Source organism: Palaemon carinicauda, chromosome 5 (genome assembly GCF_036898095.1).
Source record: "Palaemon carinicauda isolate YSFRI2023 chromosome 5, ASM3689809v2, whole genome shotgun sequence".
Classification (NCBI taxonomy): domain Eukaryota; kingdom Metazoa; phylum Arthropoda; class Malacostraca; order Decapoda; family Palaemonidae; genus Palaemon; species Palaemon carinicauda.
In genome coordinates this window covers 108,519,121-108,526,620 of record NC_090729.1, presented here as the reverse complement: position 1 = coordinate 108,526,620, position 7,500 = coordinate 108,519,121, and positions in this window count along the sequence as shown.

Below are 7,500 nucleotides of genomic sequence, written 5' to 3'. Positions count from 1 at the left end.
GCTACTTCGAGACAGAAACTTAAATTTAGAAAAGGCTGTCGAGATATGTTTGGCTTATGAAGCAACCGTTAATTGTGCTAAAGAGATGTGCGAAGTTTGCTCTGAGAATGTTAATAAGGTGAACAATTGGAGAACCAAAGCTGCTGATAGTTCCTTTAATAAGGATTTTTCGGACTCAAAAAATATGGACAGGTATGCCGTGAAGTGTCGATTTTGTGGGTATAAGCATGAATTAGAAAAATCAAAATGCCCAGCGTGGGGAAAAGTCTGGGAAGCATGTAAAGGAAGAAACCATTTCAAGACTGTGTGTAAGAAAACAGTTAAAATTGTTAAAGAGAAGAACGAAGAAGCAGATGAAGGCTACGATCATTACATGTGGATAGGCACCGGTTGCAATTAAAAATTCTAATAGATTAACTGCATTACTAATTGTAAACGATACCGAGGTTAGATTTCATTTGGATACGGGTGCTGACGTGAATGCAATATGTCAAAGGTATGTCAAAAGGGATGAAGTGCGACCAACGTCTGTGAAACTCACCATGTAGAATAAATCCAAGCTTTCGCCCATTGGCGAGACGACATTGAATGTGAAGAAGATCAAAAATGATGAAATTAGAAGTGTAACCTTCATTGTGGTTTCAAATGACCTAATGTGTTTACTTGGGTCAAAGACATGTCAAGAGAAGGGATTCGTGTTTGTCAATGGTAAAGCATTTGTATCAAAAATTGACATGACCATGAGATGAACAACCTTGGTGACCTTGGAGAGGTTAAACTTAATGTAGATTCTGCATTACCAGCAAGAATATTACCGTGCCGACGTTTACCGATTCAAAAAGGTTCAAAAAGAGTTACACTCTCTTGTGAAAAGAGGAGTTTTGATTCCGGAGACTGAACTAACTGACTGGGTTAGTCAAATGGCAGTCCTTCAAAAAACTAATGGAAAGTTAAGAACATGTATAGATCCTCAGCCACTCAACAAAGCTCTTAAAAGGGAATATTACACATTACCAATTTTGGAGGATATACTGCCAAGTCTAAAACATGCCAAGATATTTAGCAAACTGGATGTTCAAGAGGCTTTTTGGCATATACGGCTAGATGAAGAATCCAGCAAGTTGAAAACTATGATTACCCCCTTTGGTAGATATCGATGGGCTCGTTTACCTTTCGGGCTGAAGGTGAGCAGTGAAATATTTCAGCGAAAATTAAATGAGGCATTGGAGGGGCTTCGGGGTGTATACTGTGTAGCTGATGATATTGTGGGCGTTGGTTTTGGAAATGAGGAACACGACGCAATGCGTGATCACGAACAAAATCTTCAGTCACTACAGAAGCGTTGTCAAGAAAAAAAAAGATCAAACTAAATTAAGAGAAATCGGTTTATAGAAAAAAGGAAATCGCCTTCATGGGACATCGTTTAACATCAGCTGGTGTGACGGTTGATGGAAATAAGGTAAAGGCTATTAAAAAAATACCTGTCCCTACCTGCCCCCTGTATGAATGTATGAATGCATGCATGTTTAACATGTAATTTTACACACATATGTAATTACATAGAAAAGTCAGAAGTACAAACACACACACACATATATACTGTATATATATATATATATATATATATATATATATATATATATATATATATATATATATATATATATATACTGTATATATATATATATATACTGTATATATATATATATATATATATATATATATATATATATATATATATATATATATATATACTGTATATATATATATATATACTGTATATATATATATATATATATATATATATATATATATATATATATATATATATATACATATATACACACAAGAACACGAAGAATCTTCTATGCAAAAGTGCTTCACGCAAAACTTAGCTTCCTTTAGAACTGTCTCTCAGATGGTCAATTTCTTCCTTTAGTCTCTGAGGAAATACAATCCACTTTGCATTTCAGTAACTTTGCAGGAAGGAAGTTCAGCAGTTTGTATTTTCCAGAGGATTTCCTCAACCGACTTCGACAGAGAAAGAATAAACGTTTTCCTTTCGTTCGAAAGTAAAAAGAATCTCGGATGGATGAAAGTTCTTCTCGAAAGAACAGACCATGAAATGCAACCCGAGGCTGGAAAATAGAAACGTTATGGAACATCCACAGCAACTTCTTTCCGAAGATTTGTTTACTTTTGTGCTTTTTTTTTTCTTTTTTTCGGAGGGGAAGGTTTTAATGGAATAATACACACACACACACACACACACACACACACACATATATATATATATATATATATATATATATATATATATATATATAATATATATATATATATATATATATATATATATATATATATATATATATATATAAATATATATACTGTATATATATGTGTATGTGTGTATGCGCGCGCATATGTGTGTTTGATTATGATTCTGTTCAAAATTTTCTGCCTAAATGTAAGATTTGAGAGTGCAAAATGAGGATTAGAAACCATAAGTCAGTCCTTTTAACTTTAACCTCTTAATATCATATAAATTCACGGTAAACACACACAGACAAACAAACAAAAACACACAAACATATATATTAAAAAGAATCACAGGGAAAATGAAAATATAAGAACGAATCCTGACTAGTTTCGCATTGTGTCGGTGTCTGTGAAAACTAATTTCCAGCAGAGATCGCCGTGAGCCTTTGTCCTGGAAGCACTGAGTGATATATACTGCAAATATTCCAGCAGCAGGAGAATGCTTAGCCCTCGAAATTTCTCTGGTGTTTGTTGTCAAGGAAGCTCTTATATATTTAAACAAGGAGACTCAGAAATCTAATTAACTCGGCCTCACTGTCTCAACCTAATTTGCAAGAACCAGCGACCAATCCCATGTTTTTTTTTTATTCCAATATGTAGGACGATTCCACAGCCAGAAAAAAATAGACTTTGAAACAAAAATGATATTGTCTGATATTGAAGGAAATTCTTCATCAACTCAATGTTTATCTTTTATTTGCATGTGAAATCCAAAATCAAAAGTTAGACACTGCATAATTTCTTACTTGGTGTGATGTTTATTTTGTTCATATATGATATATCTGTTTTCATGTTGTTACTGTTTTTTAAATATTTTATTCTAATTGTTCATTATTTCTCATATTGTTTATTTATTTAATTAATTCCTTTCCTCACTGTGCTATTTTTTCCACTTGGAGCCCTTGGGCTTATAGTATCTTGCTTTTCCAACTAGGATTGTAGCTTAGCTAATAATAATAATAATAATAATAATAATAATAATAATAATAATAATAATAATAATAATAATAATAATAATTAATTTCCAAATCACAAAAGTTATTGTATTATATTATCATTAATACTAGCCAAGCTGCAACGTTAGTTGGAAATGCAAGATGCTACAAACGCAAGGTTTCCAACAGGGAAAATAACCCAGTAGGGAAAGGAAACGGATAGAGTAGTGTGTCTGAGTGTATCCTCAAGGAAGAGAATTCTACCCCAAAACAGTGGAAGATCATGGTACAGTCTATGGCACTACCCAGGACTAGAGAACAATGGTTTGATTTTGGAGTGTCCTTCTCCTATAAGAGTTGCTTACCATAGCTAAAGAGTATCTTTTATTTTTACCAAATGAAAAGTAGCCACTAAATAATTACTGTGCAGTAGTTAATCCCTTGAATGAAGAAGAATCTTTCGGTTATCTTAGCGTTATCAGATGTATGAGGAAAAAAGAGGAGAATGTGTGAAGAATGGGCCAGACTATTCAGCATATGTGTAAGCAAAGAGAAAATAAGCCGCAACCAGAGCTGTATCCAATGTAGCATTATCCGGCCAGTCACAGGACACTATAACTCTCTAGCGGTAGTATCTCAACGGGTGGCTAGTGCATTGACCAGCGTCCTACCTATAGTGTATTCAAAATTTCACTCATTGTTGAGAGTAATAATATATATAAATAGAAGGAACTTATTGAAGACCAATTTGCGTCTTTTTCTTAAAATTTATCCAGATAGTTACACCAGCCACAAGACTTCCCGTTCCTGTCTTGCTCTCTCGATCAAAATTTCATGTACTATCTCCCGCTGGTTTAACTAATATTGTTACATATTGTTAATATGTAGGCGTTCAATACTCTTCATAAAATTTGCCCCATTTTCCTTACACACGATATCAAGATATATGAATTAGTTAATTCAGAGCTCTGCCAATGGTAAAACATCTGCTAACGGAGGGAAACTTATTCTTGATTCAGATCCGGATATATTCGCCATTGTCGTAAAACTTATCTCTTAGCAAGACTTCATTCAAATTCATCGCTCTGTTGTTTAAATATCCCAATATGGAGATAGCACTACCAGGACACATAGATGACAGTCAAATTTCAAATAAATCCATTAATAAATTTTCAATTTGTTGTAGCACTCAAGCATACATTTTATAATTTTTATTATTTCTATTATTACTTGCAAAGCTACAACCCTAGCTGGTAAAGCAGGATGCTGTAAGCCCAAGGGGTCCAACAGGGAAAATGGCCCAGTGGGGAAATGAAAGGAGGAAAAATAAAATATTTTAAGAACAGTAACAACTATTGCGTTCAAATACTGAGAGGATTATCATTACCATTATTAAGTAATTTGTCGAGATCGCTAACTTACAATCGAAGTAAAAAAAAGGGGAGAGAATGAAAGGAGAAATTGAAAACGAGCAAATGGAATGGATGAAAAGGGTTGCTGTAGAAGACCAAAGGTTCAAAGCAAAGGATCCAAAGAACTGGATTACTTTGTGCAGCTCAAAGTAAAAGAGTACCTAAAGCTCCCAACACTGTCCCGGATGTGTGAAATGTAAGAGGCATTAAAGCGGAAAGCAATTAATGTCCAGGAAGCGCCATAATGCGTTCGAGATGGAATTAATTAACGGTGTGTATGTTTTGGTGTAAGTTGCGGCCGGAGATACGAGAGCCAGCGGTGAGGGAATCTTGTGTGTAAAAAATGGAAAATGTCAGCAGTCAGAACTTTGGAATCGTAATGCTCTCGTGGTTTCCTCTTGCTACAAGGACAAGGTTTGTGTATACTTTTCTAGAATCATCCAGTTTAAGACAATAAAAGGAATCATGGTCATGTACTATCTGTATTTATATATATATATATATATATATATATATATATATATATATATATATATATATATATATATATATATATATACATATATATATATATATAAATATATATATATACAAATATATATATATATATATATATATATATATATATATATATATATATATATATATATATATATATATATATATATATATATATATATATCCCTTTCTCAGGGCTAATATTAACACGTGGTGAAAGGATTGGCGTATTCCCATGATCAGCAAAGCTGTACTAGTCCGGCTAACTATACTAGGTTAGTATGCTGTGTTCGATCAGACGAAAATCTTCCCCCTTGACCAATACACTGGCCACCGTGGTGATGTAAACTGACCAAACCCATGATATGAATTAAAATGTTTGAGGCCTTTGTCCTGCAGTGAACTAGAAACGGCTGCACGTTACCGTGCTCAACTAGAAATAAATTTCTACCTCATACTAGGATCGAACCATAGACTCTTCCAATGAAAGACAAGGTCGCAATCAATCATAACACCAAAAGTTATCAATTGGGTCACCTGGTGGGTCGGATATTCGGGCAGAACTCGCTCGATGAGTCTGTGTTCTCACCAAATAAATCCTGCAAGCAGTTAGCACTTAGGTTCCGACCTCTTTTAGAGCCTCTGGTGGTATTATTGAATGCAATATTGTCTTTCATTTGAATAAACTAGGGTTCGATCCCAGTGTATATATATATATATATATATATATATATATATATATATATATATATATATATATATATATATATATATATATATATATATATATATATATATACACGTTTATACATGTAAATATGTATATACCTACATGGAGACCTTTGACTGGCCAAACAGTACTACATTGGATCCATCTCTCTGGTTACGGTTCAAATTTACTATACCAAGAAGTGAATTTATCACAATGATGTTACATTGTAATGCATGGAGCTTTCCGAAAGTGCGGAGTACACCTATTTACCTAAACATTTTCTAAAGTTGGTTAATAAAACACAATAAAACTGTCATATTTTACTAGCTACTTTACGTATCAGCAATTGAATTAGATTTTTATAGTTTCGCTCATTCTTTAATTGTATTTTCCCTGTTGGAGCCCCTGGTTTTACAGCATCCCGCTTTTCCAACTAGGGTTGTAGCTTAGCAAATAATAATAATAATAATAATAATAATAATATTAATAATAAAGACATGTAGCAGTCAAGCGGTATTGCATTAGTACTTAAAGAAGTCAACATCATTTCTGCTGACAGTTACTACCTCCAAAATATAGATTATTTCGTTATTTTCCCTATAGGAGCCCTTGGGCTTATAGCATCTTGCTTTTCCAAGTAGGGTTGTAGCTTGGCTAGTAATATAGGTTCATAGAATCGTAGAAGCTGGACTACCCTATAAGGGAACACTGGTCACAAAGGTTAAATAAAATTGTATACTGAATTCCAAATAGATTAAAAAATACTCAGGAGTATATCAATGGGCCATCTCTAATCCTACCTTTCCAGCATCTAATAATTATTTCTCATTGCGTTTGAATGTTTTCAGGTCATGGCAATGTCTCATGAAAAGGCATTGTTAATCCATACCATTTAAAATGGCTTTATTATTATTATTATTATTATTATTATTATTATTATTATTATTATTATTATTTCGAGATTAGCTACAAACAGTTGAAAAGCAGGATGCTATAAGCCCAAGGGCTCCAACAGTGAAAATAGCCCGGCTAGGAAAGGAAATGAGGAAATAAATAAACTAGAAGAGAAGTCATCAACAATAAAAGAACAGTAGCAACACTAAAATAAATCTTTCATATATAATCTACAAATAAACTTAAAGAAAAAAAAACATGAGTAATAGAAATAAGATAGAATAGTGTGCTGTAGTATACCCGAAGCAAGAGAACTCTAAGACTATTTTTTCAGTCTGGCTGCTCCCTCTGTTTTATTCAATCTTTTGTGGTGCTTTTGATGCGATCCAGACTAAAATCATCCTTACCTCATCATCTAACTCCCATCCATCATTAATAGTAAATTAGAGAAGTACATGATTAAAACTAGATTATTTATTTTTGGATTGCAAACAATAATTAGGTGTTGTGGAAGAACCTCGTTAAATGAGTGAATTGATAACAACTTTGGATTTATTCATATTACAGATTAGTTAAAACAACGTCGCAAAGGATGAAAAGCAGAATTAATTTGTTTTTACTAACTAACTATGGGTTTTTGTTTGTAGTAGAAAAGAAAACAAGGCTTTGCTGCTTCTTACTCTTTCGTTCGGTTTGCTCATCCTATCTCAATTAGGGTCACGGTCCA